Raw genomic sequence first — 13248 nt, forward strand, 5'->3', positions numbered from 1 at the left:
AGAAGAGGAGAGAAGAGGAGAGGAGGAGGAGAGAAGAGGAGAGAAGAGGAGAGAAGAGGAGAGGAGGAGGAGAGAAGAGGAGAGAAGAGGAGAGAAGAGGAGAGGAGGAGGAGAGAAGAGGAAGAGGAGAGAAGAGGAGAGAAGAGGAGAGAAGAGAAGAGGAGAGGAGGAGGAGAGGAGAGAAGAGGAGAGGAGAGGAGAGGAGGAGGAGAGAAGAGGAGAGAAGAAGAGAGAAGAGGAGAGGAAGAGGAGAGAAGAGGAGAGAAGAGGAGAGGAGGAGGAGAGAAGAGGAGAGAAGAGGAGAGAAGAGGAGAGGAGGAGGAGAGAAGAGGAAGAGGAGAGAAGAGGAGAGAAGAGGAGAGAAGAGAAGAGGAGAGGAGGAGGAGAGGAGAGAAGAGGAGAGGAGAGGAGAGGAGGAGGAGAGAAGAGGAGAGGAAGAGGAGAGAAGAGGAATGAAGAGGAGAGAAGAGGAGAGGAGGAGGAGAGAAGAGGAGAGAAGAGGAGAGAAGAGGAGAGGAGGAGGAGAGAAGAGGGGAGATGGAGGGGTAGAAATATAGGGCAGCCATTTAAGCACAAATCCCCTTCTGCTGGGGTTAATTATACAGCCATCACTTCTTCTGCTCTAATCTCTCTCCCTCTCTCTCTCTCCCCTCATTCTCTCCCTCCTCCCTCCGTGTCCAGTCTATCCCTTGTCCCATGGTGAAATGCGAACACAATCAGTCATGCCAGTGTATCACACACGGCTCAATAGTTCAATGAAGGCTCTGGACTACTAGAGGACTTAAATGTTCAGTTGAGAAAGCTGAGAAGTGCTGTGACTAGTCAATGACTGGGGGAGCTGGTCAAATTGGCAGACTAGCTTTCTCTACTGTTATTGTGAATAGTTGATGAGGAAAATGGCAGCTGCTGAGAGTTTGGGTATTAGGCATATAAACTAGGAATAAGTGTTACTAGTTAGTCAGGGTTATTAGTCAGTCAGGGTTATTAGTTGGTCAGGGTTATCAGTCAGTCAGGGTTATTAGTGAGTCAGTGTTATTAGTCAGCCAGGGTTATTAGTTAGTCAGGGTTATTAGTTAGTCAGTGTTATTAGTCAGCCAGGGTTATTAGTTAGTCAGTGTTATTAGTTAGTCAGGGTTATTAGTTAGTCAGTGTTATTAGTTAGTCGGGGTTATTCGTTAGTCGGGGTTATTTGTCAGTCGGTGTTATTAGTTAGTCAGGGTTATTAGTTAGTCAGGGTTATTAGTCAGCCAGGGTTATTAGTCAGTCAGGGTTATTAGTTAGTCGAGGGTTATTAGTTAGAGTTATTAGTTAGTCAGTGTTATTAGTTAGTCAGTGTTATTAGTTAGTCAGGGTTATTAGTTAGTCAGGGTTATTAGCCAGTCAGTGTTATTAGTCAGCCAGGGTTATTAGTTAGTCAGTGTTATTAGTTAGTCGGGGTTATTAGTCAGTCGGTGTTATTAGTTAGTCAGGGTTATTAGTTAGTCAGGGTTATTAGTTAGTCAGTGTTATTAGTTAGTCAGGGTTATTAGTTAGTCAGGGTTATTAGTCAGTCGGTGTTATTAGTCAGCCAGTGTTATTAGCAGTAGGGGACAGGCAAGCTGACAGACTGTGCTTCCTGCTCCTGTTGTGCTACTGGCTTTGAATACAGATGAGAGGAGCTGCCTCTCTCTCCCATACTGATGAGAACATTGCAGAGAAGGAAAGAGGCACACCACACCATCACCCTCCCACTCTATACCTCCTCCTCTCTCTCTCATCAACCACCCACTCTATACCCTCTCCTCTCTTCATCACTCTATACTGTCTCTTCTCTATCACCCTCCTGCTCTATACCCCCTCCTCTCTTCATCACCCTCCCACTCTATACCCTCTCGCTCTCTACCCTCTCCTCTCATCACCCTCTCACTCTATACCCTCTCGCTCTATACCCTCTCCTCTCTCTCCATCCCCCTCTCACTCTATACCCTCTCCTCTCTATCACCCTCCTGCTCTATACCCTCTCATCTCTCCATCACCCTCCCACTCTATACCCTCTCCTCTCTTCATCACCCTCCCACTCTCAACCCCCAACTCTCCTCTCCATCCTCATCTCACTCTATACCCTCTCCTCTCTCCATCACCCTCTCACTCTACACCCCCAACTCTCCTCCCCATCCCCATCTCACTCTGTACCCTCTCCTCTGATCACCCTCCCACTCTATACCCTCTCCTCTCTCCATCACCCTCCCACTCTCAACCCCCTCCTCTCTCCATCACCCTCCCACTCTATACCCTCTCCTCTCTCCAACACCCTCCCACTCTATACCCTCTCCTCTCTCCATCACCCTCCCACTCTATACCCTCTCCTCTCTCCATCACCCTCCCACTATATACCCTCTCCATCACCCTCCCACTCTATACCCTCTCCATCACCCTCCCACTCTATACCCTCTCCTCTCTATCACCCTCCCACTCTATACCCTCTCCTCTCTCCATCACCCTCCCACTATATACCCTCTCCTCTCTCCCTCACCCTCCCACTCTTTACCCTCTCCTCTCTCCATCACCCTCCCACTCTATACCCTCTCCTCTCTCCCTCCCACTATATACCATCTCCTCTCTCCATCACCCTCCCACTCTATACCCTCTCATCACCCTCCCACTATATACCCTCTCCTCTCTCCATCACCCTCCCACTATATACCCTCTCCTCTCTCCATCACCCTCCCACTCTATACCCTCTCATCACCCTCCAACTCTATACCCTCTCCTCTCACTCTCCGTCACCCTCCCACTCTCCGTTACGCACGCACGCACGCACACACACACACACACACACACACACACACCAACACACAGAGCTTAATTCAAAACGCTGAACATTGAAACTCAGTTCCCTGTTTGTCAAGCTTGAGACTGAGTTGTGGCTCGAGAATTCTGGGCTAGAATGAAAACATGCCCATCCTGGCAGTCCTCAAGGAATGGGTTGAGAAACACTAATCTAAAACAAGCATGGGCTCCTGGCAACCCTGCTGGTCATAAACCACGGAAACAGGAGTCAAGGTGAAGCTGTTCTGGCTGTGGACAAAATTTGTTTTCCATCTGCCTCAAATCATGCAGCCAGAAAACCAGGAACATTGTCACACACACTCCCTGTGTTATAATGCTGTAACATGATCTGAAGCCAGTCATTCCCTCCCTATGTAAACCCCATGAGCAGAAATAGAAGCATAGCTGTTAAATAGAATTACTAGGCTTTTCATTGTCATGCACATTATCAACCATTTTTTCAGATGATGGCCATTATTATAAGACAGATCAGTGACGGGTAAATCCATTTGAATTCAATCACTTTTTGACTGCACCCCTTTTCGATTTGAACACAACCTTCCATACGTATTTGCCTGTTGTAGAAGTGGTCAGAAAGTGACTTCTTAGACCTGAATACCAAAACATTCAATAGATAAAGGTGAACCTACAGTGCCTTGCGAAAGTATTCGGCCCCCTTGAACTTTGCGACCTTTTGCCACATTTCAGGCTTCAAACATAAAGATATAAAACTGTATTTTTTTGTGAAGAATCAACAACAAGTGGGACACAATCATGAAGTGGAACGACATTTATTGGATATTTCAAACTTTTTTAACAAATCAAAAACTGAAAAATTGGGCGTGCAAAATTATTCAGCCCCTTTACTTTCAGTGCAGAAAACTCTCTCCAGAAGTTCAGTGAGGATCTCTGAATGATCCAATGTTGACCTAAATGACTAATGATGATAAATACAATCCACCTGTGTGTAATCAAGTCTCCGTATAAATGCACCTGCACTGTGATAGTCTCAGAGGTCCGTTAAAAGCGCAGAGAGCATCATGAAGAACAAGGAACACACCAGGCAGGTCCGAGATACTGTTGTGAAGAAGTTTAAAGCTGGATTTGGATACAAAAAGATTTCCCAAGCTTTAAACATCCCAAGGAGCACTGTGCCAGCGATAATATTGAAATGGAAGGAGTATCAGACCACTGCAAATCTACCAAGACCTGGCCGTCCCTCTAAACTTTCAGCTCATACAAGGAGAAGACTGATCAGAGATGCAGCCAAGAGGCCCATGATCACTCTGGATGAACTGCAGAGATCTACAGCTGAGGAGGGAGACTCAGTCCATAGGACAACAATCAGTCGTATATTGCACAAATCTGGCCTTTATGGAAGAGTGGCAAGAAGAAAGCCATTTCTTAAAGATATCCATAAAAAGTGTTGTTTAAAGTTTGCCACAAGCCACCTGGGAGACACACCAAACATGTGGAAGAAGGTGCTCTGATCAGATGAAACCAAAATTGAACTTTTTGGCAACAATGCAAAACGTTATGTTTGGCGTAAAAGCAACACAGCTGAACACACCATCCCCACTGTCCCCAAACATGGTGGTGGCAGCATCATGGTTTGGGCCTGCTTTTCTTCAGCAGGGACAGGGAAGATGGTTAAAATTGATGGGAAGATGGATGGAGCCAAATACAGGACCATTCTGGAAGAAAACCTGATGGAGTCTGTAAAAGACCTGAGACTGGGACGGAGATTTGTCTTCCAACAAGACAATGATCCAAAACATAAAGCAAAATCTACAATGGAATGGTTCAAAAATAAACATATCCAGGTGTTAGAATGGCCAAGTCAAAGTCCAGACCTGAATCCAATCGAGAATCTGTGGAAAGAACTGAAAACTGCTGTTCACAAATGCTCTCCATCCAACCTCACCGAGCTCGAGCTGTTTTGCAAGGAGGAATGGGAAAAAATGTCAGTCTCTCGATGTGCAAAACTGATAGAGACATACCCCAAGCGACTTACAGCTGTAATCGCAGCAAAAGGTGGCGCTACAAAGTATTAACTTAAGGGGGCTGAATAATTTTGCACGCCCAATTTTTCAGTTTTTGATTTGTTAAAAAAGTTTGAAATATCCAATAAATGTCGATCCACTTCATGATTGTGTCCCACTTGTTGTTGATTCTTCACAAAAAAATGTAGTTTTATATCTTTATGTTTGAAGCCTGAAATGTGGCAAAAGGTCGCAAAGTTCAAGGGGGCCGAATACTTTCGCAAGGCACTGTATTTAGCATAACCCACCATACCATGAGGCTTTCATGTCTTCATCCCTGGAAAGAAAAACGGCTAAGATTAATTTAATTTAAAAGTGTACAAACAGGGTTGTCATATTTTATCATTTATTTTTTAATAAAAATGTCATTTTTTTTACATTAAACATGAATGATCTAAAGATGCGTAAACTCAAACAAAAAATCCATATTGGCACATATGTTGTAGCTTAGTCCCTATTTACATCATCTGAGGTTTTTGTGTTGTGCCCAGGCATCAATTGAGAAACAACATGAGTATTTAAGTTGACATTTGATGGATCTAATTTAATATTTGAATTCAAACGTGTACCAGCTAAATTGCAGTGATATGAAGGGAGAGGTCCATTCTATGAGTTATATTTCTATGACTGAAATCACACCCACCCTGTATTCAAGAGCATGCTGTGCCAACTGATAGCGGGCACAACATAAACACCTCAGATTATGTCAAATCGGGTCTAAGCTAGTTTTAAGATAATGTTTTTAGCAGTGGAGTTTGGTGTGAGGAGCTATAGGAGGACGGGCTCATTGTAATGGCTGGAGTGGAATCAATGGAACGGAGTCAAACATGTCAAACATATGGAAACCACGTTGGACTCTGTTCCATTAATTCCATTCCAGCCATTACAATGAACCCGTCCTCCTATAGCTCCTCCCACCAGCCTCCACTGGTTTTTAGATAACTGACAGTAGAGGTTAAAAGATGCCATAGTTCTTCTTAAAAATGTAGGACATTAGAAAAATGTTTGACAACCCTGTTTGTAAGCGTTTAAATGATATAAAACTCAACTGTTCATCTTTTCCAGTGATGAAGACATGAATGTCTCATGGTATGGTGGGGTAAGCAAAATGGGTCAACTTTGAGCACCTTTATCTATTGAATGTTTTGGCATTCAGGTCCAAGAAGTCACTTTCTGACCTCTTCTACCAAGGACAAACATGTGTGGAAAGCTGTTTTTAAATCAAAGTGAATACTTTCAAAAAGGGAATGTTTTCAAATGGATTTACCCTGACACAATTATTTAAAAAACATAGTGTTTGTGTGATCAACAGATGTAAGATCTTAATTTGACAAATATTGTCACAGCAAAATAATCCTGCATCAACAGGATTTGAACGTTTAGTCCATAATGTTGCTTGATTAGTTTTTGGTTAGGCTATTAACTGGTCAAAATTAGGCTACACGAGAAGTGGAAAACTTCTGTGTGTTATTGCAGGTTTTCAGTGAATTTATGTACATCACTAAGCTCATCTGCATTTCCTGCTGCGCATGAAAATTCTCAGCAACAAAAGAGTGATCAAATGAAGATCCTACATGTGTAGATGTGCCAGTGGGTGGATTGACTGGACGTAGGTCAAATCAGCCAGTTAGGAAATAGAGGAGAGAAGTGATCTCCACACACTCTCTGCTGATTACAACACGTTATATTCCTGATGAGAGAGAGAGAGAGTCTTTCTGCAGCAAGGTGCAGTTCAGATTAGAAATCAAAAAGACAAAACTAGAATTTAGTCAGCCAAGGCGGTGTTGTATGGTGTGTGTGCGTGCCACACTGCAATTTGAGTTGAATTGTACAGCGCAGAACGCACAGTATACAGACAGTAATAGATGATGACTAAATCTTTATCTCTCGTTGACTCTCTCTCTGCTGTCTACTATGATCAGTGTGAGGGCATGGTTCAGGGTGAGAGGCTGTCCTATTTCTCTCTCATGGCCGGAGGGAAATCTCATTCTACCTAACAACAGACAACAAAAAGACTGCTTTAAACAAAAGCTTCATCAAAGACCAGAGAGACAGGTGATTTGTCCAAAGAAACACAGGGAGGTATCTGTCTTTATGTGATGCAGTCTTGGTCCAGTAATATGAGGTTTGGAAGAGCTTGAGGACTAGGAAGGGTGGACCTGTCCATGACTGCTTCCTCTCTGCCATCACTCACCTGTCCATGACTCCTTCCTCTCTGCCATCACTCACCTGTCTGTGACTCCTTCCTCTCTACCATCACTCACCTGTCCATGACTCCTTCCTCTCTGCCATCACTCACCTGTCCATGACTCCTTCCTCTCTGCCATCACTCACCTGTCCATGACTGCTTCCTCTCTGCCATCACTCACCTGTCCATGACTCCTTCCTCTCTGCCATCACTCACCTGTCTGTGACTCCTTCCTTTCTACCATCACTCACCTGTCTGTGACTCCTTCCTTTCTACCATCACTCACCTGTCCATGACTCCTTCCTCTCTGCCATCACTCACCTGTCTGTGACTCCTTCCTCTCTACCATCACTCACCTGTCCAGATCTTGCTACCATGGAAAGGAAAATACCTGTCTATTTGTGGAAAAATCACCCTGATTAACTCCTTAGTCATATCACAGTTTACCTATTTGCTTATGGTTTTGCCTACGCCTAGTGACCTGCTTTTTAAATTATATGAACAATTTCAGATCTAAACATATCAGTTTGCAAACAATGTAAAATATATATATATATCATTGAGGTAATAAAGCCGCATACAAACATTGTCTCTTTTTTGTTTTCTTGAGGAAGGCAGCTCCAAAATGCAGGTGTTTCAGCCTAGCTCAGTGCTTTCTGTGGTGGTGGGGCAAGCCAGCAGAAAATAGGAGTGTTGTGCCGTGATTGGCTCAGTGTTCTGTCACTCATGGGGAAACTATGTCACCAGTCCTTAGTAAGGGTAGACATCGGAAATTCCAACCCTCTGAGTCTTGCCATATAGTTACATTAGTTGTGCCCTTCCAAGAAAGCTCAAGGTCATTGGCCACAGATAAAATGACGTCAAATCACGTTATATCTACAGTAGCTTTGATTGGACATAGCTAGCAGTCATCATCATGAATAAAGTTGACAATCTACTGGCAAATCCTTTTCATATGAAGATAAGTTTTTATCTATAATTTATCTTCATTATTTATCAGTGCTCATCGGCCATTGGACATAAACATTACCCAACAAGTTGCAAATTCAACAATGAGTGGTTTGGAAGGAATCAGTGACAGTGGCTAACCGCAAGCATTGCAACTGGGAAGTCAGGAATAAACGAGCTCAGACTGGGAAAATATGTTTTGAACGGTCATCCAACTCAGAATTGTAAATCCCTTTCTCTTTATTGGATGACACAATTTGCACATGAAGGACCACCCTGAGCACATCACAAAAAGGTGAGTCCAAAAATGTCTTATAAGCTGCTGCATAAATTATGCAACATGCCAGGGAGATGTGTATACTGTAGCTAAGAAAGTAATACTAAGTCTATGTTGTGCAGTAATCTGTTAGTAGCCCATTTGCCTCATCCTAAAAAGGTGGTCTATTTTCACCTCTTAATTTCGCCTAACGTTACTGTTCTGACTCAATGGTGCACATGTAGCCTATAACCTGTCTTTGAAAAATGTTCTCATCTAGTATTGTAAGAGCTTTCATTGTCTGCTTATATGCCCCCTTTATTTATCCTATGGTTGTGACTTGGTGTACACGGAAAATACTGTAAGAACAGCCCATGTTCTGCATTCTGTCGCTGTACATTTCTAAGTGCTGAACACAGTTATATTGACTACTTCCGTCTTAGCTCGCTCATTAATGTCTTAATCGAAATTACGGAATGCCTCTTATCCGCTCATCGTTCCCTTATGACATACATCTCAATTGTCAGTAGAAACTACATTTGTTTAAGCAAGTCAGCCATATCAGCTATGTTTTTTTTAAAGGCAGTAAACGAGGCTGAATGAACTGTTTCGCGGCCAGACAAGGCTCTGCTGATAGCCAGGTGTAGCAGTGATAAGGATTCACTCCATGGTGCTGAAAAGAAAGCTCTGCTGTTGGGACAGCTTTATGTAGGCCCAGTTTGTGGTCACCATTTGTCGCCGTTATAGTGCAATTAATGTATTGTTTAGTGCTGTGTCGTGGCTTTGCTGGCATGCATCTAAAACAAATTGGGGGGAGTTTGCCCCTGCAAGATTTACATGCTGGGCCGACATACAAGTTCCTTACTTTTTTCCCCTTCTACTTGCCTCTTCCATTTTTGTGGTAATGCTGCAATTAATTGGTTGTAATTTTGGGTAGAGCAGACATTTCCATATGTCTGTGTTAGCTGCATGTGTGACATAACTCCACCAGTCCTATTTATGACGTCATTCACTAAAATTATACCTTTTTAAACATTTCTTCGAAAAATATGTTTTTTTAAATCAATTAGTATATTTGAATTTAACCACAATATTTGTTGTATTATTTGTTCCGTCTTTTCAGTTGGATTAAACTGAAATTGCAACCAACTTTCTGAGGCTTGTTTAAAAAAATAACGATATTTTGGAGATTATTTCCTTTTCAAACAACCGAAAGGGAGCAGTTGTAATCTGAATAAAGGGGAAAAGGCCCTTCCTGAATATAGGATGAGACATTCGTACCAATTGACTAGAGAACCAGTTTGGATTTAAGTATAACTTTTGTATGACTGATGCCTTTAGTGAGAGGTCTAATGCTTTAATATTTAATCATTTCTGCCCTCCGAAATCATAGTCGTTCTATATATAGGCCCTTTTAATTTTGTCTAGCTTGCCATTCCAAATAAAATTGAATTTTTTTTGTTCATATAATTTAAAAAGCAGGTCACTAGGCGTAGGCAAAACCATAAGCAAATAGGTAAACTGTGATATAATTAAGGAGTTAATCAGGGTGATTTTTCCACAAATAGACAGGTATTCTCCTTTCCATTGTAGCAAGATCTTGTCTATTTTTGCTAACTTTCTATAAAAATGTATTGGAGTGAGATCATTTCTTTCTTTTGGGATTTGTATACCGAGTATGTCCACATCTCCGTCAGACCATTTGATTGGTAAACTACATGGTAATGTAAAATTAGCATTTTTTTAGTGATCCAACACTTATCATTATTTGGTTTTAATCCAGAGAGGATAGCAAAAGTATCTAGATCTTCTATGAGGCCGTGGAGAGATTCTAATTGCAGTTAAAAAAAAAACATAAATCATCAGTGTACAATGACACCTTAGTTTTTAAGTTACGGATCTCTAATCCCTTAATATTATTGTTTGATCTAATTTTAACAGCTAACATTTCGATGGCAATAATAAATAGATATGCCGATAGTGGACAACCTTGTTTTACTCCTCTAGAGAGTTTTAAACTTTCTGAGATGTAGCCATTATTTACTATTTTACACCTAGGGTTACTATACATAACCTTAACCCATTTTATAAGAGATTCCCCAAAATGGAAATATTCTAGGCATTTATATATAAACTCCAGTCATACCTTATCAAAAACCTTTTTAAAATCAGCTATGAAAACCAGGCTGTATTAATGAACATAAATGGTTAAAGAAAAGTGTGATAAATAAAAACATGTTCCAATTTAATTTAAGGACCAAAAAATTGACAGCTGTGCCATATATATTGAAAAATAAAGATTTTCAATGTACCCATTCCATGGCACATGGTTTCTGAATTGATACGCAATAACATAATGTTAGATATATGGTGGATACAATCTTCCCAGCTCTGCAGATTTTTCTGTGATGAAGCAGAGTCATTAGATCATTTATTTAGGTATTGTCCACATGTAGCTCGTCTTTGATCACAGGTCCAGGAATGGCTGAAGAATTGCAACATTTTCAAGAACTAACGCTGCAGATAGTAATACTGGGTGATCTGAAAAGCCATAGTCAATCAATCAATAATATTATAATTATTTTAGCAAAAATGTTTATTTTTAATTTACAATCAAAGAATTATGAGAATTGAAAGGTTCAGTACTTTTGAGAAGCATCACAGCACATTTGAAAAAGATCTGTCAAATAGAAATCCAAACAAACACACACACACACACACACACACACATTTGTGTGTGTGTGTGTGTGTGTGTGTGTGTGTGCGCTCATACGTGTGTGTGTGTTCCTAGTGCCTGGTCTCAGAGAGCTAGCTAACAGAAATGTGTAACTCAACAGGAGGCCAGAGTGTAGGCCAGAGTGTAGGCCAGAGTGTAGGTCAGAGTGTTGGCCAGAGTGTTGGCCAGAGTGTAGGCCAGAGTGTAGGCCAGAGTGTAGGCCAGAGTGTAGGCCAGAGTGTAGGTCAGAGTGTTGGCCAGAGTGTTGGCCAGAGTGTAGGCCAGAGTGTAGGCCAGAGTGTTGGCCAGAGTGTAGGTCAGAGTGTCGGCCAGAGTGTAGGCCAGAGTGTAGGCCAGAGTGTAGGCCAGAGTGTAGGCCAGAGTGTAGGCCAGAGTGTTGGCCAGAGTGTAGGCCAGAGTGTAGGCCAGAGTGTTGGCCAGAGTGTAGGCCAGAGTGTAGGCCAGAGTGTAGGCCAGAGTGTAGGCCAGAGTGTAGGCCAGAGTGTAGACTAGAGTGTAGGCCAGAGTGTTGGCCAGAGTGTTGGCCAGAGTGTAGGCCAGAGTGTAGGCCAGAGTGTAGGCCAGAGTGTAGGCCAGAGTGTAGGCCAGAGAGTAGGCCAGAGTGTCGGCCAGAGTGGCGGCCAGAGTGTAGGCCAGAGTGTAGGCCCAACCAGCACGAATCACACTAATAGGATGAGACGGATTGAGAGAATATTTGGCTGTCTAATTACAGGTCATCCTGTGACTAGGGGAGCATCATAAGGATATTAAATCATATCTGATATTATAGGCCTATATACACTGAGTGTACAAAACATTAAGAACTGCTTCCCAATATTGAGTTGCACCCCGTTTTTGCCCTCAGAACAGTCTCAATTTGTCGCGGCAATGACTCGACAAGGTGTCGAAAACATTCCACAGGGATGTGGGTCCATGTTGACTCCAATGATTCCCACAGTTGTGTGAAGTTGGTTGGATGTCCTTTGGGTGGTGGACCATTCTTGATACACATGGGAAACTGTTGAGCATGAAAAACCCAGCAGCATTGAAGTTCTTGACACAAACCAGTGCCTCTGGCAACTACTACCATACCCCTTTCAAAGGCACTTAAATATTTTGTCTTGCCGATTCAGCCTCTGAATGGCACACAGACACAATCCATGTCTTATTGTCTCAAGGCTTAACAATCCTTCTATAACCTGTCTCCTCCCCTTCATCTACATTGATTTAAAGGGATTTAACAATCCTTCTATAGCCTGTCTCCTCCCCTTCATCTACACTGATTTAAAGGGATTTAACAATCCTTCTATAGCCTGTCTCCTCCCCTTCATCTACACTGATTTAAAGGGATTTAACAATCCTCCTATAGCCTGTCTCCTCCCCTTCATCTACACTGATTTAAAGGGATTTAACAATCCTCCTATAGCCTGTCTCCTCCCCTTCATCTACACTGATTTAAAGGGATTTAACAATCCTTCTATAGCCTGTCTCCTCCCCTTCATCTACACTGATTTAAAGGGATTTAACAATCCTCCTATAGCCTGTCTCCTCCCCTTCATCTACACTGATTTAAAGGGATTTAACAATCCTTCTATAGCCTGTCTCCTCCCCTTCATCTACACTGATTTAAAGGGATTTAACAATCCTCCTATAGCCTGTCTCCTCCCCTTCATCTACACTGATTTAAAGGGATTTAACAAGTGACATCAATAAGGGATCATAGCTTTGTCAAACTATGTCATGGAAAGAGCATCCGTAATGTTTTGGACACGCAGTGTAAGTACAGACACTCACATTTGAGTCATTTAGCAGACACTCTTATCCAGAGAGACTTACAGGTGAAAGTAGGGTTAAGTGCTGTGCTCAAAAGCACATCAGATTTTTCACCTAATCAGATCGAGGATTCGAACCAGCAACCTTTTGTTTACTAGCCCAACACTCCTAACCCGCTAGGCTACCTAAATCTTTCAACATAAAACCACACAGTCTCTGGCGTTTTCAGAGTCCTGACTACCGTAGGAGATGTTATGTACATGTCAAATCTAGATAAGATGCTGGGAGATACTGAAGTGAAGCGACAACATGTGCAGCATCTGTTCTCCTACTACAGTCCTTCACGATTACTGGTGTCAAAATGTAGCACATCTTCCTACTTGGAACTTCAGAGTGGTGAAAGAAATGGTGTAAACGGGTGATTGTGTTTCCCTAATGAGACCTATCTGATGTGGTTATGCCGTCATACAGTAATTACTATGTAATACAGCAGGTATCTACAATAACAATCAAGCTT

General features: G+C 42.3%; 1 protein-coding gene across 6 annotated transcripts in view; it reads right to left on the reverse strand.

Annotated features, from left to right (window-relative positions):
• Window positions 1-13248, reverse strand: part of LOC110520523 (guanine nucleotide exchange factor DBS) — a 103819-nt gene that overhangs the window by 89590 nt on the left and 981 nt on the right. The gene's annotated exons all lie outside the window — the stretch shown is intronic.

Source organism: Oncorhynchus mykiss, chromosome 3, assembly GCF_013265735.2.
Source record: "Oncorhynchus mykiss isolate Arlee chromosome 3, USDA_OmykA_1.1, whole genome shotgun sequence".
In the NCBI taxonomy this organism is placed as follows: Eukaryota; Metazoa; Chordata; class Actinopteri; order Salmoniformes; family Salmonidae; genus Oncorhynchus; species Oncorhynchus mykiss.